Source organism: Sebastes fasciatus, chromosome 11, assembly GCF_043250625.1.
Source record: "Sebastes fasciatus isolate fSebFas1 chromosome 11, fSebFas1.pri, whole genome shotgun sequence".
In the NCBI taxonomy this organism is placed as follows: domain Eukaryota; kingdom Metazoa; phylum Chordata; class Actinopteri; order Perciformes; family Sebastidae; genus Sebastes; species Sebastes fasciatus.
The window spans coordinates 31,960,927-31,982,609 of NC_133805.1; positions in this window are offsets into that span (position 1 = coordinate 31,960,927).

The following is a 21,683-nucleotide window of genomic DNA, read 5'->3' on the forward strand; positions in this document are numbered from 1 at the left end:
AGCATCCAGGTTGGTAGATAAGGTGTGTGCAGTTTACTGACATCATCTCAACATTTAAACTTCTTAAATTTAAACCTTATGTCCAATATCAGTTTGCAAAGTTTCTTGCAACAACCTCAACATAATGGAATGTCTTTTCTTCCATGTTAGAAAACTCTGTTGCAACAATTATAGTGTCATTGTTTGGACAGAAAAAAAAGTTTAGCAAAGTTGCCCACTTTCGAGAAACTTGGACAAAACGTTGCTGTGAAAAGGTGTGGCAGAGAGTTAGTTGTTCATTAGCACTGATGCAATGTTAAATGCTTGTCTGTCAGGGGAAAATAATAGTTTTACCACAAACTGACACTTGTAGCACCTGCCATTTGTCCCAATTCAGTAACCCCTAGAGAAATATTTATTGCGAATGTTAGGTCTATTTTGGTGCTGGAGGAATCATTAGTGTCATCCGGGGCATGCAGTCTGAGTGGACAACAACCTCAGAAATATCACACCACATCTCACAATTTATTCCCCCTTTTTGGAGGCAAGATAAATCTCTCCAAGTTATGAATTAAACATAGCTGCAGGTAAAAATATATTAGCGCTTACCAGGGAAACATGAATAATGTATTTGCAAATGGATCCATTTAGACCGCGATAGGTTTTCTCTGCTCGTTTGTGTGTTCACACAGAGAGCAGCACAACTGAGATGGAGCTGACAGCTACAGTTTAATTTCCCCACTGGGCAGATTTGGCCCGTTGGAATGAGGGTTTTAGAAAGCATTCCCATCTCTGCAGGATATATATATATATAGCATGTATAAAGAAAATGTTGAGGTGAGTGAATGTGTTTTCCCAAGACCAAACTTGGTGACAATATTATTCACTTTTACTTGTTGATTTTTCATGACATATCTAACAAAAAGAGAGCATTGTCAATACTTGCAGATGCACAAAGACGGCAAACACAATCAGGAGCTGCAGGCAAAAGCCGAGGGGGTTGTGAAAGTGATGGATAAAATTTAATTTCATTAGGTAGATTTGGTACTCAACATGGATTCTGGACAGCATTTCCAATCCTTTGGGTTATACATAACAGATCCGAACCCGTGACCTGGGTGGATGGTACTATAGGCCTCAGAAAACTTGCTAGCAGACCATAAGGAAATGATTTGTCAAAAAGAGCTGACATATAACTTTATAGGCTATTTTGGTGGCAATTCCCTTGAACTTGGCACAGCTCATGCTGCATTTTTTTCTCATTATTCCCCATCACGTCCAACAACATGATAATGATATTTAATAAAAAGTGGGAAAAAACAAAAAAACAAAATGGCTGGGCTTAAAATTACTACATTTTTATAGTGCAAATGTGAAACTGAAAGTGACATGGGACACAAACAGCGGTCTCCTGGATGAAAGCCTTGTGTTTGGACACATCCACCTACCCTCCAACCCGCCTTGTGTGTCTTTCGCTTTTTGAACTATGTCCGTGACAAAGCATCCGTATTTGACACCGTTGGAATAAGAACAGGCTGGCAGCACATGAAATCTGTGTGAGGACACTACCTATGTATTGCTCAGAGGTTTAGTTTTTTGTTTAGTAAGTAGCCTGTGGTTCAAACCCAGCTTGGGGCCCTTCTGTTTGGAGTTGCATGTTCTCTTGGTGTTAGCATGGGTTTTCTCCGGGTTCTCCATTATCCTCCCACAGTCCAAAGACATGCAGGTTAGGTTCATTGTTGACTCTAAATTGCCCGTAGGTGTGAAAATTAGTGTGAATGGTTGTCTGTCTCTATGTGTCAGTCCGGCGACCTGTTCAGGGTATATTCCACCTCTGCCCAATGTCAGCTGGGATCGGCTCCAGCATTTAACATTTAAGTCTTGGGGCAGATATAACCGACCAAACAACAAAGCATTACAAAAAAATGTCCAAACTAAACAAACAGTAAAAAACAGCAATGTGCACAACAAGTACAAGCAAAAAGAGGCATGTACTGAGAAGCAATGCAAGAAAGCAATGAAAGCAAATATGCCAACAGTTCAAAATTTCAGATGGAAAAAGTGCAGGCTATGATGACAACAAAATATGACTGTCAATCATCACAAACAAAAGCTGTCATCATTCAAAAATCGTTAGGCAGATCCTCTGGTTCAAGAGAAAGTAAAAGCGCCCATGGTTGAGAGACACCCATGACAAATCATATTTTGCAGTTTACCTTTATCAGACCTGTAATTGCCCCTGTCTACTCTGCATGTGTGTGCTGTATCAGTGGGTCCGCACCATTACCACTCCAGAATACACCTGTGGTGCGCCGAGTAGGCGGAGTCTGCACACCATTTAAAAGGCGTATCAACCGGCACCAGTCATTTGCCCCGTTCGACTCAAGCAGCAAAAGCAGTATGTACGCCTATCTCGGATCACATGGCCGATACAAACAACAGGTTAAAACTTGATGCCAGGCAACAAATGCAATCTTAAATTGATGAATAAAGTCGGTATATACTTAACATACAGAAGAGCAGCCAGGAGGTAATTGCTGGTATCATTTTGTCTCTGTGGCATCAATATCTTGTCAACAAGTAATGACACAATAAACCTTGATCGCTCTGACAGATCCATGCTTTGTTTAAAGTGACGTCTCCTCCCGTCGGCAAATGTTTTCCCCTCTACTTAAAAGGAATGCTTCTCCCTCGCTGCTCATGATCACTTCTCGCCGGATTGTGCACCAGCTGTATGAAAAGGAGCGCATCCAGTGTCAGTGAGAGACTACTATGACATCGAGCTGAGGTATTGCTGCTAATATGAAGACTAAGTATTATTGGCGGTACACACTGTAGCGTTATGTACCGTTATTGCATAGAGCAGATCAATAATCAATCATTAATTGATATAAAAATATGTATCTATAATTAATAACCCAAAATTATTAATCATAAACCCATGAATTGTCATAAAAGGTGAAGGAGAGTGGTGACACTCAGTTTCAAATATCACAAACAGTTTTAATATCATACTTTACCCAGGCGCCACCCAGTTTTATAAAAAAAAAAGGAAAAATTCACAATTTGATATCAATCAATTGAGTCTCTTAATCTCAGGGTTGCTACGGAGTTCTTGGTTATAGTGGACAGTGATTTGAAATGTTTATATACACACACAAAATCAAGTAACCAAGTTCTTTATAAAATGAAGTGTTTATTTGACTAACTAGAATATAATGGAATGAGAAGACAAAAGGAAAAATGAATAAAGGATAATTAAAGGAATACAGGGTATACAATGATGAACATTCACGGGTAGAAACAATTAAATGTGACCAGGTCAATTCAGTGACTAATATCCCTCTGATTAGATTTTGATATTTGCCTATCAACTAAGTTTAGTTTTGATATTAATGTACCATTCAGCAGCAGATAGTTTAAGAAGCACCAGGGAAGATTGAGAAGCAGATTCATCTAATAAATTTATGTGTGGTCTAATTCAGGTTTAGAATTTACGGATGAATTTCCTAATTCTTCTTGCATTTAACATGATCAATTTTAGTCATCAAACTCTTTCTCTTCTGAAAATGCATCTATACATCACCCTCGCTGAGCAGGCTGGTGTGGAAGGAGATTGTGCTGTTTGGAGTAGAGTGGAGGCAGATTCTGTCTGGAACACGGCATTTTGGATCCGTTGGATTTAACGATGCGACCCTGATTGAGCCGTTTCTCTCTCTCAGTGGCTTTCAGTGGCTCTCTTTGGCGTCCTTTTGACATGGTCGACTGGCATGTCACCTAGATGCATTTTTCCATCTCCGTCTCTCCCTGTCTGGTGCAGCATTTCTTCAGACCCCCCCTCTCGTAGCTGAAGGGGTCACTCAGTTCAAAAGGTTCTTGACTTAAAGTCTTGCTTTAAAGTCTCTTTTCTTCACACGGGCTGGTACCACCAGCATGTCGTGGATACAGTAGGGCTGTCTCAGCCCTCAGGGCATAGCGGCAAGGCGACAGAGTGGCAAAAGAGATGATTTGGCAAGGCAGGTTCTTTAGCCATATTCAGGTAGGCTGGATGACGATCTCAGCCTGGCGTGAGGTGCTGGGCCTCAGGACCTTAGGACGGTGAGCAGCCTGTGTCCCCGGTCATGTTCTTTCTCACTCCCCCCCCCTTCCCTGGTTTTGCGGGAGAGAAGGGGGGGAACCAAAAGGGACACAGTTCCAAGAGCAGAAACCTACAAGAGCAGAAGACTTCTTCTTCTTATCATTTGAGAAAGGGGTGCAGCGTTTAGCTGGTGGCAAAACAGCATTCTCCTCCCACTTAACAAATTATACTGGTTCTTTCAGTTAAACTTCTTTTGCAGGATTAATACTAGTTAGTTCGTTTCACATAATTAATTCTTCCATATTTGTAATCTGGGCTTAATCTGCTACAAATAGACATCAAACACTCAGGACATAAACCACTGAATAAAACTTGATCAATTGAATTAAAAGGATAGACAAATTACACGACACAGATAAACCTTGTTATCAAAACATGTAGGTATGCAAACACTACTCAGACAAGCGTATACATGTTGATATACTGTATAAGTGCGCTTATTACACAGTAAATGAAGGGATAAGATATCAAACAGTCACACAATGTGGGTGAGAGCAATGAAGCAGACATGCGGTGAGTGTGTCTGTGACCACAAAGGAATGTGGTGCAGGACACAAATCAAGAAGGACTGGTATCTTCATCGCTTCTCTGAGTTTCAGGGAGAAACCCAGCTTTTGACCTTTGACCCGTACTCAGAGAAAAACACTTCACGTGGTCAGGACGGGTAATAAATTGGGGTTTATCAACATCCTTAGTGCCCTAGGGATCATATAAGCAGTTTCTGGAAGAAGTTTAAGAATTAAGATATAGATGGTCATTGTTTTCATTATCACATTTCATATTCTTCATCTGACACAGTCATCATTCACTACAACACACACCTCAAGTCTGTTAAAGACACTTTTGCTTTGTATGTGTATAGGTTTGTCAATCAATTGAGGAATAATGATGGGAAAAGAGAATCATATTATATACGCTGAGATGATATCATATGTATAGACCCCCCAAATACTGCTGAAAAAAGGAAAGAATAGATGCGATCAGAATAACACGGGGTGCATCCCAAAGCTCTTAATTGCATCCCCGTTTCCCTCACTTGATCATTTTCCTTGCGTCTTAGTCCCTCCCACCAGGGGAGCATGGAGAGACGCAAGGAAACCATGCGAGGAGAGAGGAAACGAGGAAATATTTTTTAAGAGAAATGAGACGTTGTTTCCTCTGAAGCCTCGTCCGTTTCTGATGACAGCTGGAACAGCTGATCACAACTGGATCAGCTGTTTATGTCTGAACTGATCTAATACTAATAAAAACATAGTTATCAGTGGTAGAGCAGCAGTGTTTTCTCTCTGTAGCCTGCTACCTGTTTAACAAACATCTGCACATGAATAACAGCTGCAGTCTGTATTTATACTGTGGACTGAGTCCTGCTTAGAGGACCAGGAACCATCTCTACTGGCATAATTTCTTTATATTATTTATTCATTATTAGTGTCTGTAGTTATTGATATTATGATTGTGAGTTAATTATTTAAAAACCTAGACTATGACTATGGTGTCTCTTTAACACTGGACATTATTTATTAGGCTAAAGGGAAAATGTAAATGATAACTCATATCAAACCCGACGTTCAGGAATTATCAGCCTCATGTGACTGAATGGAAATGAGGATAAATTATGTAAACGTGTTGACACTTAATAAACGCGTATCCTTAATAAAAGTTAACGGGGGAAATAACAGATCATGAAAAGAAAAAACATTCTAATAAATGAAGAAAGATGTTTCAGAAATGTTCGTCAGGTTTTATAAAGCCTTTTCAGAGACAGGCTGCTTCAACCACGGTGTGTGAAGAGAGATACTGCAGGTCCTTCTGCTGATGTTCACACCTTCAGTTAACACAGATTATAACTAGATGGTGAATCAGAAGAAAACTAAAATATAAAACGTTTAATCTGTGATCTGTTTTCACTCCAGTATAAAACTCCAGTGATGTTGAGAAGTAAAAGTTATCAGATCAGTCCGGTCAGTAGCAGCGTCCAATCAGTAACTGATATCCAATAAGGGGGCGTGTCGGTCGGTAAAAGGCCTTTCGTGAAGGCTGCTCTCGTGTATTCTCGCTCATCGCTCCTCAGAGATCACTCCTCGATCCTCGTCCTCAGTGCAGAAATAAGAGCTTTGGGACGGTCAATCAAGATGGCGCACCAGAACAACTTCCGATTCAAGCTAGGAGCGAGGAGCGAAGAAACAACAAATAAGAGCTTTGGGATGCACCTAGGGTCTTTAAGGTCAGACTTTCCCCACAGGAGAAGTCGACTCATCATTTTGCGCCAACAGGCATCCTTAAAATCCCTTTATGTATACGTATGAAAAATAATGCACAGCTGCAGTAACATAAGGTCTTTAAGGTCCGACTTTATTTGTAGGTTAATAAATGAGGTTATTTCTCCCATGGTAGAGAGCGCACCAACAGAAATAAGTGGGATCCTTGTATTGTCAATGACCGCATAAATTATGTTAGGCAATAATGGATAGACAAAAAGTACACTATAATGCAGCTATTGTCCACAGGCATCGAGTCTCGGTAGTTGTATTTTCCTTAGAGCAAAAATTATTTTTTTAGTTAATTATTATGATAATACGAATATATTAGTGTATGAAATAGGTATCCTCGTGGGCAAGTCGGCCGCAGAATTCACTGAAGATACAAGATATCTATTGTGCAGTGGCATCATGCAGACAGCAGGGGGTTCAGAATAAAAGATGTAAATGTCTTCATAGGGGCCATGATAACAGCTCATGCCAGACTCATGCTTTATGACTTGTTGGAAAAATTGCAGGTAGGCATGTTTTATCATGACACTGACACTGTTGCTTTAACATCGCCAGCCGGTGGTTTTTCTTCTAATAATACTAATGTGTTTCAGTAAAATGTTCTTAAAGGATTTATTTATTAGGTTACAGCAAGTGTGTTAACCTGGGCGAAAGGCCTATTGAAAATATTCCTCCTGCTGATATCGAAAGTTAGTATTTATTAGTTCAATATACTTTTTATTTTTTCATAGTTTTTCTAGACTAACAGTATGGTTTTTACCTGCAGTACCGTCAACCAGTGGTGGTAGAACAAATTTGCAGAATAGGTGGAACTGACGATCCATAAATCAACATTCAAACGGTGTGTACATGATAATTGCAGATGTAAAATACTACTTGGATATACTTAGGAATGTGCTGCATGTCTGTATTTTTCCAGCACAATTATCCAAGGTCCTGACATGTGTCTCTCATTGCCCTTGATGTCTATTTCAGATTCTGTGTTGCATACTTAGTCAACAAACATGTAGTGCCTATTGGAGGACAGGTACCTTAAAAGGAAATAAGTATCAGACGGAAAAGACAATGTGAGATATACGACTGTGAGCAATTTTGTGTCAGGACCCACCATCAAGATGGTGGCAAGAGACCACATGAACTCAGTCACATGATCCTTGACCCATGGACTCCTATCAGTAACCATTGGCTACTGTAGCATGATGAGTCATTCACACGTACTTGTGAAATTCTATCAGGACAAAACAAAGGGATGCCCTTTATTCTGTCTCTTTCTTTCTATTTGTTAGCAAACAAACATATACACAAGGAACTTCTATCGCAGACGACGCGAGTGCCTGCCTTTTGACCTGCTAACTTCAAGCAACAAGAGCTAGGAAGTTAGCATCAAGCTGCTCGGAACAGTATTGGAGCGACCAGCTTCCTTCAAACTGCACAACTGGATCTCACACAGCAAGGACAACATCTTTGACCCTGGAACCACTTTCTCCAGCCTGCTTTCTCCATCTTCAAAACATGAAATTACCAACCTTTTCTTCCATGGATTGGTAACGTACTGGGCTTACCTTAGCATTAGCAATTGTACACGGCTGAGCAAGACTGTTCAACTTAACTTCTGTGAATGTAACAATGTAATTTGTGCCCTATTATTAATATATATTGATATTTTATTAATATTAAGTTCATTGCTATTAATGATTATCTGAAATATTTCCTAATAACCCGACCAGCTCTGATCTGCGTCCCCAACATTATGGTGCCCCGTTTGATGCATAATATTGTTGGCAAATTGTTCATAACTGTGCAATATTAATTAAAGCATAATATTTGGTCAAAACCAAAATTTTGATTCCACTTCTAAACAAACCAAAAGAGTTAACATTCTACATCACTAGTCTTCCACAGGAGCAGACGTTCAGCTGTACTTTTAAACAAGTACATTGTTGGGACCTCACCAGGTCTTTGGGGACAAAGAGCGGCCTGCAAGGCCAGGAGCCTTAAAACAGGCCTACATGTAAAATAAAAGCCTGAACAAAGGAACAAAGACTAACCACCAGATCTTTGAAATCTCTCACCTGGGTGCGATATTTCATTTGAATTCAAACATGGGTCTCCCATTGGATGAGGCTCACAGTAACTGTGGGCAAGTTTCTGGTGACACACCCACAGTCTCACCGTAGATATAAGCAGAGCGCACCTACAAGGACGCCCCTTTCCCTAGGAACTTCGTTGCTACATGAGGTACCAACGCTGCAAAGTTCCCCTTTAAACCCTAGGCATAGTTTCTGATCTCGCTGGACGAGTCAAGTTACTGTTTATGTTCATCGAACATTTGGATCCCAGATCTCTGCACAATCAGTGATCTCATACCTGCAGAAGAAAGAAACAGACCCCCGTTCTTCACGAAGGAAAAGACGACCGCCTTTTTCTTCAACTGAGTCGACTCTGGCTGCTTTCCCTCCGCTGCCACATGGAGAATCAGCCCTGCCGTTCACCCGCTGATGAGCGTGATAACGGCCCTTTATTGCCCGAGCTTGTGCAACGCCGCCGGACCAATCAATGGATGAAACACACAATAATCGCTTCGGAGAAGCGTCCCAAGTACGAGGCTTGTGTCTGGGCACAGACAAAAGAGGGCACAGGACGGACAGGTATGTACCGCTAACGACCTGTTTGCCTGAGAATCACCTGACTCGGACACTGAGAAGGGTTCTGCTTCCGACCCATCCAGCCAGACCTTACTAGCTCCTGGCCGGACCTCCTCCAACCTCATCAATCTTGATAGTCACCGTGCACCAGTAGCGGCCCGCCCGGCGGATACAGGTTCACTGCCCTCCAGGAGTGTACCCCAATCCACCCAGAGCCGGGCTACCTTGCGATTTGACCAATCTCCATCTCCATCCCGAAAAGGGGTAAGGTACTCCCGAGACACGCGTGACTTTAGGCCCTCATATGCTGACGATCGGTACACATCGCATAGCTCACGACCTCACCCCGACCGAACTCCGTCCCCTGCACAAAGGGTGAGCAGTCGTCCTCCTTGCTATGGCGATCCAAGCGACTATGGGCTTCCGGATGACTCGGACAGCATTTACCCGCCCGGAGTTCAAGGCCTACGTACCCGTCAGCTTGAGTCCCTTGCGAAGGACATTGAGCACTTTGACCCGAGTAGTCAAGAGTCCAACATCGACGACTACCTCAGGGAGATCGAGCGCTGTCTTTCTGATCTACCTCACGCTTTGTCATGTGAGAAGCTAAAGCTTGTATGGAAAACCACGGCTAGAAGCGTCCATGTCTTCATGGAAACCCTTGCACCAGACATCAGAGACTCTGTAAAGCTCTGCGAGAGGAGTATTCGCCATACACAGACCAAGCTTCTGCCACTCTCTGCGCTTTCGCTGTAATGCATAAAAAGCATGAGTCCCCGAGAGATTATTACAGGCGCCTGAGAGCCGCGCACTTTCAGGGACACAATGCTCCGGGCCTGGAGGAGGAACACACTTTTAAGTCCCTGTACCTGCACAACCTCCACGAAAGTGTGCGTTATGATGTAACCATGTACAGCAGGTCGAACCACCTCAGCATGCAGGAGATCAGGAAGTATGCGCAGATGGCATGGTAGACACAGACACGCCCCGATGACGACAACGCCAGAGTCCTGGGGATTCAGACCTCTGAGAGCACCGACCTGGCACTCGAAGGCAACGAAATGCCTCAGGCTAGGAAGAATGCCATGGTAACTTCCCAGGGGGGCCGACCACCTCGCCAGCAGGGTAGTCAACAAAACCAGGGGGGTGGCAGCCAAGGCCACTCGTAGAAGAAGCCCTTGTTGCCTTGATCTGGCCTTATTCTATCTCAGTTCTAATAAGTAGTAGAAAAAGAATGGTGAATCAGCGAAGAAACAGGAAGATTTTTACTGATTGTGCAAATTTATCAAATTTAGCATTGATTCCTTGCCAGCCAAGCCATGTCCCATAAATAATAATAATGCTTCTAGCACATTAAAGCTATCCCTGTTAAACGTCAGGTCTTTGGCAGGAAAAACTATTTAAATCAATGATTTTATTATTGAGCACAAGCTTGATTTTATGTTTTTAACTGAAACTTGGTTAGAACAAAATAACAGTGCAGCTGTTCTTATTGAGTCAACTCCTCCCAACTTTAGTTTTATGAGCGAAACTAGAATGCATAAGAAAGGAGGTGGAGGTGCCATATTGTTTAATTATTCTCTCCAATGCAAACAGATTTATTATGGATGTAGGGACCTCACCAGGTCTTTGGGGACAAAGAGCGGCCTACAAGGCAAGGAGCCTTAAGACAGGCCTACATGTAAGACCAAAAGCCTGATCAAAGGAACAAAGACTAACCGCCAGCTCTTTGAAATCTCCCACCTGGGTGTGAGATTTCATTTGAATCCAAACAGGGGTCTCCCATTGGATGAGGCTAACAGGAACTGTGGGGTCTTTCCGGTGACACGCCCACAATCTCACCGGAGATATAAGCAGAGCGCACCTTTAAGGATGTCCCTTTCCATTGCGACTTCGTTTGCTCCAGGAGGTACCAACGCTGCAGCGTTCCCCTTTAAGACCTAGCCACAGTTCCTGACCTCGCTGGACGAGTTAAGCTATTGTTGTGTTCATCAGACTTTCAGATCCTCATCCCTGCAGAAGAAAGACACGGACCCCCGTTCTTCACCAAGAAAACGACGACCGCCTTTTTCTTCACCGAGTTAACTCTGGCTACTTTCCCTCCGCTGCCACACGGAGAACCAGCCCCGCCGTTCATCAGCTGACGAGCATCATAACGGCCCGTTATTGTCCGAGCTTTTAACGCAATTAACGGACGATACACACCACAATCGCTTTGGAGAAGCGATCCAAGTAAGAGGCTTGTGTCTGGGCAGAGACTAGTTAAATTGTGTGTTACCATAAGTTTATAACTGTTGTTTATTTGTGTTGAATGTGCGGACCGCTGAGTCCGCTTGTTTGCTTTGCTTTGTTACTGTTGTTGACTGTTGTTAACTGTGTGCTCCACGCCGTGGGCATTTCCTTGTGTTTAGATTCTGCCACCACGTTAAAGAACATAGTTGTATTTTATCAGTTAAAAGACCAGTGCACGGACGACGAACCCGAGTTCGCCTGCTGAGCGATAATAATACAGCTATTACATCTTTCTCGCGGCAGTTATGATACCTGTTGCTGCTTTGTTTACTGGGTTTACAGTGCGCCCCCCGCCGTGGGTTTTCTTGTGTTAGTTTCTGCCACCACGGTTAAGATCTGTAACTGTATTTTATCAGTTAAAAGACCTGTGCACGGCCGACAAACGTGAGTTTGCCTGCCGGGTTTCTGAGTGATAATAATACAGCTACTACGTCTTTTTACGCGGCAGTTAGAACCTCGCGGGTGCAAGCGGCCGAAATGGGTTTCCTCAGGAGGGTGGCTGGCGTCTCCCTTAGAGATAGGGTAAGAAGCTCAGTCATCCGTGAGGGACTCGGAGTAGAGTCCTTGCTCCTTTGCGTCGAAAGGAGCCAGTTGAGGTGGTTCGGGCATCTAGCACGGATGCCTCCTGGGCGCCTCCCTTGGGAGGTGTTCCAGGCACGACCAGCTGGGAGGAGACCACGGGGAAGACCCAGGACTAGGTGGAGAGATTATATCTCTACTCTGGCCTGGGAACGCCTCGGGATCCCCCAGTCAGAGCTGGTTAATGTGGCCCGGGAAAGGGAAGTTTGGGGTCCCCTGCTGGAGCTGTTGCCCCCGCGACCCGATCCCGGATAAGCGGTTGAAGATGGATGGATGGATGGTTTTACTTTAAATAGCAGTTGTCTGTGATCATTCTGCACAACCTCCACGAAAGTCTGCGTTATGACGTAACAATGTACAGCAGGTCAAACCACCTCACCATGCAGGAAATCAGGAAGTATGCGCAGATGACATGGCAGGACGACGACGCCGCCCGAGTCCTGGGGATTCAGTCCTCTGAGAGCAACGACCTGGCACTCGAAGGCAACGAAATGCCTGGTGCTAGGGCGAATGCCAGGGTAACATACCAGGGGTGCCAACCACCTCGCCAACAGGGTAGCCAAAAGAACCAAGGGGTTGGTATCCAAGGCCACTTGCACAATCAGGCCAGGCCAAGGCAACCGGATACCTTCCAACCGAGAAGGGTTCAATTTCACTAAAACCCCAAGCAAAAAGGCAGGTATAACGATGCGGTCCCAAACCACCCCAGAGGGGAGGGTTTGCAAGAAATGGAAAACTTGATCCGAAGGTGTTTCAAGGAAGCGGTAAGACAGTTTGGGATGGCCAGTCAACAACCAGCGCTGCCGGACTCTCCAAAGAAGTCCGACGACAGCCCCCCACCAGTATGACTTGGCCGGGTCCCATTCCCTTCTACCACCAAGGTTTACTTTGTAAGCTGGAGAAGGGAACCAAAGGAGCCCACGTTGCCCCCTGGGACCGCCACACCGAACGTACCGCAACCTCCATTCTTGACCTCGTTGGCAACCTTGTCCGCAAGGGTAATGCCACACGGCTGAGAGGCAGCAGAAGACTGACGTGCTTGCGGTAAGCGTATTGCCTCATTTCCGGTTGCCTGTCTTTCTGTGTGCTGCTGTGTTCTGTAGCTGCTCTAGCACATCCAGGGCAATATACAGTGGAGGAAATAAGTATTTGATCCCTTGCCAATTTTGTAAGTTTGCCCACTTACAAAGAAAAGAACGGTCTATAATTTTAATGGTAGGTATATTTTAACAGTGAGAGACAGAATATTAAAAAAAAAATCCAGAAAATCAATTCATATAAAAGTTATAAATTGATTTGTATTTTATTGTGGGAAATAAGTATTTGATCCCCTAGCAACTAGCAAGAATTCTGGCCCCCACACACCGGTATAATTAGTCCTCTCGCTTTAAGAATGTACTCAGAATCTCAACTCGTGACCTGTATAAAAGACAACTGTCTCAACCCATTACCTGTATAAAAGACACCTGTCCACAATCAGATTCCAACCTCTCCACCATGGGCAAGACCAAAGGGCTGTCTAAGGATGTCAGGGACAAGATTGTAGACCTGCACAAGACTGGAATCGGCTACAAGACCATTGGCAAGCAGCTTTGTGAGAAGGAGACAACTGTTAGTGCCATTATTCGGAAATGGAAGAAACACAAAATGACCATCAATCGCCCTCGGTCTGGGGCTCCACGCAAGATCTCGTCTCGTGGGGTATCGATGATCATGAGAAAGGTGAGGGATCAGCCCAGAAATACACGGGATGAGCTTCTTAATGATCGCAAGACAGCTGGGACCACAATCACCGAGAAAACCATTGGTAACACACTACGCCGTAATGGTTTAAAATCCTGCAGCGCCCGCAAGGTCCCCCTGCTCAAGAAGGAACATGTACAGGCCCGTCTGTTTGCCAATGAACACCTGAATGATTCAGAGAAGGCTTGGGAGAAGGTGATGTGGTCAGATGACACCAAAATCAAGCTCTTTGGCATCAACTTGACTCGCCGTGTTTGGAGGAAGAGAAATGCTGACTATAACCCCAAGAACACCATCCCCACCGTCAAGCATGGAGGTGGAAACATTATGTTTTGGGGGTGTTTCTCTGCTAAGAGGACAGGACGACTTCACCACATCGAAGGGAGGATGGACGGGGCCATGTACCGTGAAATGTTGGGCGACAACCTCCTTCCCTCAGTCAGGACACTGAAAATGGGTCGTGGATGGGTCTTCCAGCACGACAATGACCCAAAACATACGGCCAAGGCAACAAAGGAGTGGCTCAAGAAGAAGCACATTAAGGTCATGGAGTGACCTAGCCAGTCTCCGGACCTTAATTCCATAGAAAATCTGTGGAGGGAGCTGAAGCTTCGAGTTGCCAAGCGACAGCCTCGAAACCTTAAGGATTTGGAGATGATCTGCAAAGAGGAGTGGACCAAAATCTCTCCTGAGATTTGCGCAAACCTGGTGACCATCTACAAGAAACGTCTGACCTCTGTGCTTGCCAACAACGTTTCTCCACCAAGTACTGAGTCATGTTTTGCTAGGGGATCAAATACTTATTTCCCACAATCAAATGCAATTCAATTTATAACTTTTATATGATGTGATTTTCTGGATTTTTTTTTAATATTCTGTCTCTCACTGTTAGAATAAACCTACCATTAAAATTATAGACCGTTCTTTTCTTTGTAAGTGGGCAAACTTACAAAATTGGCAAGGGATCAAATACTTATTTCCTCCACTGTAGTTATATACTCTTTACTACAGCGGCTAATTACCTGCTACATTTATATCTACACTAGCTCTGCTTAAGCACTCATAACTCGCATCTTTTTAGAGACTTAACCACACATTCAGCTCGGCTAACGCTAGCTGGCCTATCGTACTGTAGCATAACAGTAGCTTAGCCGTTAGCAATAGCTTCCCTCTCTCCCTCTCCTGCTCTCCTGTTCTCTCTCCCTCTCCTTCTCCTGCTCTCCCCTGCTCAGTGTGTCTCATGTTTAGTTATTCCTCTGCCTCCTTTAGTGATAATGGTACATGTATTAGGTGTAGTGCACTTGCTGCATTGGAGGCGAGGGTTAGCGAGTTAGAAGCCCGGTTCCGCACTTTATCTTTAGCTTCTTCTGTAGTTAGCCAGCCCCTAGCCGGTGCAGACCGGCCAAGCTTAGCTTCTGCTAGCCGTCCCCCGGCAACCCCGAGCAGCCGGGAGGCTGGGTGACTGCCCAAAGGAAGCATAGTCGTAAGCTAAAGCACACGGTTAACCACCAACCACTTCACGTTTCAAACAGATTCTCCCCACTCAGCGACACACCCGCTGAGAAACCAACTCTGGTTATCGGAAGCTCCATTTTGCGGAACATGAAGTTAGCGAAGCCAGCTGCCATAGTTAACTACATCCCGGGGGCCAGAGCGGGCGACATTGAATCCGTTTTGAAACTAGTGGCTAAGGATAAGCGTAAATACAGTAAGATTGTTATTCACGTCGGTGGTAATGACACCCGGTTACGTCGATCGGAGGTCACTAAAGTTAATGTGGAGTCGGTGTGTGCATACGCAAAGACAATGTCGGACTCCGTAGTTTTCTCTGGCCCCCTCCCCAACTTGACCAGTGACGACATGTATAGCCGCATGAAGTCATTCCACAGCTGGCTGTCGAGGTGGTGTCCAGCAAACCATGTGGGCTTCATTGACAATTGGAACTCTTTCTGGGGGACTCCTGGTCTGATTAGGAGAAACGGCATTCATCCTACTTTGGATGGTGCGGCTCTCTTATCCAGAAATCTGACCAAGATTGTTAATGGAACAAATCCATGACAAACCAGAGGTCATTCCAGGACGCAGAGCTGTAGTCTTACACACTTCTCTGCGCTTCCACTAGAGCAGTTACCCACCCATAGCTTAACCCCAAACCTCACTGAGACTGTGTCTGCCCCACCTAAATTAATTAAATCAAAAGTAAACAGAAGAGGAGTTAAACATAATAATCTAATAAAATCTAACACTAGCACTGCAATAAAGCAACAAAATAGGAGAATTAAATGTGGACTCTTAAATATCAGATCTCTGTCATCTAAAGCTCTACTAGTAAATGATTTAATATCAGATAATCACATTGATTTATTTTGTCTTACTGAAACCTGGCTGTGTCATGAAGAATATGTCAGCCTAAACGAATCGACTCCACCGAGTCATATTAATACTCACATTCCTCGAGACACCGGCCGAGGAGGTGGAGTTGCAGCCATCTTCGACTCAAGCCTATTAATAAACCCTAAAACTAAACTAAATTATAACTCATTTGAAAGCCTTGTTCTTAGTCTCTCACACCCAACCTGGAAAACACTACAGCCAATTTTATTTGTTATAGTGTACCGCGCTCCAGGCCCATATTCTGAATTTCTATCTGAATTCTCAGAGTTTCTATCAAGCTTAGTCCTGAAAACAGATAGTCATTATAGTAGGTGATTTTAATATTCATTTGGACGTTGATAATGATAGCCTCAGTACTGCGTTTATCTCTTTATTAGATTCATTTGGTTTCTCGCAGAACGTGCATAAACCCACTCACCGCTTTAACCACACCCTCGACCTTGTTATGTCATATGGCGTTGAAATTGAACATTTAATTGTTTTTCCACAGAACTCTCTTTTATCAGACCATTATTTAATCACTTTTGAATTCTTATTACTAGACTATACACCATCAGACAAAAGTGTGTACACTAGATGTCTATCCGATAGTGTTGTAGCTAAATTTAAGGAAGTGATTCCATCAGCATTAAATTCAATACCATGTCTCAATATAACAGAGGGCTCGTATGCTAACTTTAGCCCCACCCAAATTGATCATCTTGTAGATAGTGCTACAGACTCACTGCGAGTCACACTTGATTCTGTTGCCCCTCTAAAAAAGAAGTTAATAAAACAAAGGAAGTCAGCTCCATGGTATAACCCTCAAACACGCAAATTAAAGCAAGCATCGAGGAAACTGGAAAGGATATGGCGTTCCACCAAACAGGAAGAATCTCATTTAGTCTGGCAAGATAGTCTTAAAACATATAAGAAGGCTCTCCGTGATGCCAGAGCAGCCCATTACTCATCATTAATAGAGAAAAATAAGAACAACCCCAGGTTTCTATTCAGCACTGTAGCCAGGCTGACAGAAAGTCACAGCTCTATTGAGCCATGTATTCCTACAACCCTCAGTAGTAGTGACTTCATGAGTTTCTTTAATGATGAAATCATAACTATTAGAGACAAAATTAATCACCTCCTACCATCAACTGGTACCAATTTATCCTCAAACTTAGGAACCTTAGAAACAGCTGTACAACCTGATATATATTTAGACTGCTTTTCTCCCATCGACCTCCACAAACTGACTTCATTGATCTCTTCATCTAAATCATCTACCTGTCTCCTAGACCCTATTCCAACTAGACTGCTTAAAGAAGTTTTACCTTTAGTTAGCAACTCTTTACTGGATATGATCAATGTGTCTTTACAAACAGGCTATGTACCACAGTCCTTTAAAGTAGCTGTAATTAAACCTCTTCTTAAAAAGCCCACTCTCGATCCAGAGGTCCTGGCCAACTATAGACCTATATCTAACCTTCCCTTTACCTCCAAAATACTCGAGAAAGCAGTTGCCAGTCAGCTGTGTGACTTTCTACAGAACAATCATTTATTCGAAGATTATCAGTCAGGATTTAGAGTGCACCATAGCACAGAGACAGCACTAGTGAAAAATTACAAATGACCTTCTAATGGCATCGGACAAAGGACTTGTTTCTGTACTTGTCTTGTTAGATCTTAGTGCTGCTTTCGACACCATTGACCATCACATCCTATTACAAAGACTGGAACATTTAATTGGCATTAAAGGAACTGCACTAAGTTGGTTTAAGTCTTATTTATCAGATCGATCTCAGTTAGTACATGTTAACGATGAGTCCTCCATGCACGCCAAAGTTAGTCACGGAGTTCCACAGGGTTCTGTACTTGGACCAATTCTATTTACATTATATATGCTTCCCTTAGGCAATGTTATCAGACTTTCATTGTTATGCAGATGATACCCAATTATATCTATCGAACATGCCAGACGAAACAAACCAGTTAACTAAACTTCAAGCATGCCTTAAGGACATAAAAACCTGGATGACCTGCAATTTCCTGATGTTAAACTCAGACAAAACTGAAGTTATTGTACTTGGCCCTGAACGCCTCCGAAACAAATTATCTAATGATATAGTTACTCTAGATGGCATTGCCCTGGCCTCCAGCACCACCGTAAGGAATCTGGGAGTTATCTTCGATCAGGATATATCCTTTAACTCTCACATAAAACAAACCTCAAGGACTGCCTTCTTTCATCTACGTAACATTGCAAAGATCAGACACATCCTGTGTCAAAATGATGCAGGAAAATTAGTCCATGCATTTGTTACCTCTAGACTCGATTACTGCAACTCCTTATTATCAGGCTGCTCCAATAAGTCTCTTAAGACTCTCCAGTTGATCCAGAATGCTGCAGCACGTGTACTGACAAGAACTAGAAAAAGAGATCATATTACTCCTGTATTAGCTTCTCTACACTGGCTGCCAGTAAAATCCAGAATAGATTTTAAAATCGTCCTCCTCACCTACAAAGCCTCACCTGGATCTGGTTGTCTTATCTGGTATTGTGGCTGCATCTGCTACCGCGTCCGGAGCCTGCTTGACACCAACTGCTACCATCATTAATTAACTACGTCTGTACGAGGGACTACCAATGCTAACGAGGGATTACCAACACTTAGTGACAAAGTGGCAGCCTGGAGAATACCACTTCTCGGTCACTGCCAAAGACATCAAGAACTTCCAGCAAGCATGCTGATGTTGCGGGAACCAACGCACGGGCATCGATCAAAGGGACGTCCCACACCAACACACATGGACGTACTGAGGAGAGATGCTGGACAGTGCTGGCGAGCTAGCCAGATGTATGGTGGACTGAGATAGCTGGAAGCTCCGCTTGAAAGCCCGTCTGAGGACGACCCAATGACATCAATTCCGATAGTTGTACTATCACTCTTTCCATCCACCACTATTGGTTTTGTGTTATCAGTCCTACTTGTATTAGCTATTACAGCTGCTATGCTATTATTGTGGCTGCTTCTCTATCTATCTATCTATCTATATCTATCTATCCCCCCCAGCCGGTCTCGGCAGATGGCCGCCCGCCCTGCGCCCGGTTCTGCTCCAGGTTTCTTCCCAGTAATCGGGGAGTTTTTCCTGGCCACAGCGCGCTTGGTGGATCATGTTGGGTCTCTAAACTATGGTGTACGGTCTAAGACCTGCTCCATATATAAAGTGTCTTTAGATAACTTCTGTTGTGATTTGACGCTATACAAATTGATCTGCTTGACTCCGGTTTTGAAATGAACCTGATGTGTTCTAACACTTGGGTTGACATCACTCTTCAGGGTACGACTCTCATGCATCCCATTTGCATCGGCACTCTTGATGCAGAGCCCTTGCTCATCGGTCAGACGGAGAAGTCGCCGTCATTTAGGAGTCCAGAGGACCCTTACCAATGCTCATGTCTTTTCTAGAACCTGATCCTGGTTCTGATCTTTCCATGCCACCCACGAGCCCCCAGCCGCCGTGGGTTGGCAGTCTAAACCTGTTCTATGATCACAGGTCTTTTCTTTGTGAATGCAGTTCTTCAACTCTTCCTTCTGGGTCCACGCGAACCAGATAAACCTTACAAGCCTTTTGCATTTCCAGGAGAGAGGACAGCCTCCACACCCGAAAGGGGGAGCATTCCCCACTCTCAGAGGAAGAGAACGCGTAACAGTAACACCTTAGAAATAGCTGCATGCCCCAACTCACCCCGTCGGCATGCACTAGCTTCTAACCCCACCCTCCTTTCCCTTTATGAATCACATTCCGTTTTGTTTTAGGATGAAGATCCCTTGGGTCTTTGGCATTCTCCTCAGTTTACGAGTCATCCTGGCTTTTGAGGTGGTCAAACCTGGGCCGCCGACCGGCACAGTCCTACAGGAGACCCCCGGACTCCTAATCACACGTTGTGGCCTCTACACCCAGAGGATCTATGTACGCCTTGATCCTTGGAATACGTTTCGCCAGCACATCCGCTTACCCCCACGATTGACCGAGGGGCGACTAAGCGGAGCACAAACTCAAGACACAGTTGAACGTGCTAAGCAGACAACTGTCCACATCCTTGAGCAACTGCAGAAGTTTCTCGTCACTGAGGTTGTGCAGCCTTCTCAAGTACATCTGGCATATGGTCTCGGCAGTGCAATTCCTATTTCAGTAGACCCTAAGAAATTAGAAATAGGATTCATTCTCAACTTACCCATCATCGAAAGGCAGAATATATACAGACTAAAGTCAGTATTAAATGTTGTTTTTTGGCAAGGCAACACCTACGTAAACCTTAGAACACCACCAACCATTGCCTACCACGATGATGACCCGTCTCTCTACCTCATTCCCAACCTGAACATGTGTGCCAAAACTAAGGACATACACTGGGTTTGCCCAAGCAACCCCTTTGTTCAAGATGTAACTATCTACCTCTGCGGCCTGAGAGTTGACACTCCGGAACAAAAGTGCCAAGGTAGTATGTCCATCAGGGATGAGACAACAGAGACACGGGTGGAACAGGCTGGCAATCGCTGGCTTGTTAGTAAACCTGCCACCGAAGCCCTATTGTGTCATGACCGCCATGATACAGCCACTAAACTAACACTACCTAACCAGACAGTGTTTTTAACAATTCCATCAGGAGCTACAATACACATCGATGACATTGTCCTCCATCATCTCAACCCCGACAGACATGACGTGGAGATTGAGATCATGGACGCATTCAGAGGTCACAACCTCACAATAGGCAACACCCTTCAATGGCAGCTTCTGGCTAAAGGGACTAAATTGGTTCAGTTCAGTCTCAAACCGACTCGACTTACCACCACATTTTCGTACCATGTGAATGGGTTACCGTCCTATCAAGATCATCCGGTGAGTTTGATAGCCCTTGTGCTTTTGCTTAGTGGTTGGATCATCACAGCCATTGCTGCACACATAATGTACAAGTACATCCAAACATTACAGGCCAAACTAGATTCCCTTCTGTTTGTGTCACCACGCTTTACACATCAGCCCGCAAACACACCTCTAGCTGGCTCCGACATTTTCCAAGAGTAAGCTGATTAACCCTAGCTATCTTTTCTGTCTCTTTTCTTTCCTCTCTCTCCGAGCCGCAAAGATTGTATTAGGATTAGTACTTCACCTAAGGTTGAATGATTGTTTGAATGTATAATACGATAAAACTAGATATAGTTAAGTCATCTGCCCAGATGCTGCCTCTAATGTCTGCCCAGACACTAGAGCCTCTGTAAAACTTTATACTCTGAACTGTATGGACTGTTCTAATTCTTTTCCACTCAGGAATATGGACTGTGTTACCCTCACCCATATGGACTGTTCTGCCCTTTTCATGCTCTAAAGACTGTGACCAGCAACCCACTCTTCAGACTAAAAGGGGGAATGTTGGGACCTCACCAGGTATTTGGGGACAAAGAATGGCCTGCAAAGACAGGAGCCTTAAAACAGGCCTACATGTAAAATGAAAAGCCTGAACAAAGGAACAAAGACTAACCGCCAGTTCTTTGAAATCTCTCACCTGGGTGCGAGATTTCATTTGAATCCAAACATTGGTCTCCCATTGGATGAGGCTCACAGGAACTATGGGGAAGTTTCCGGTGACACGCCCACAGT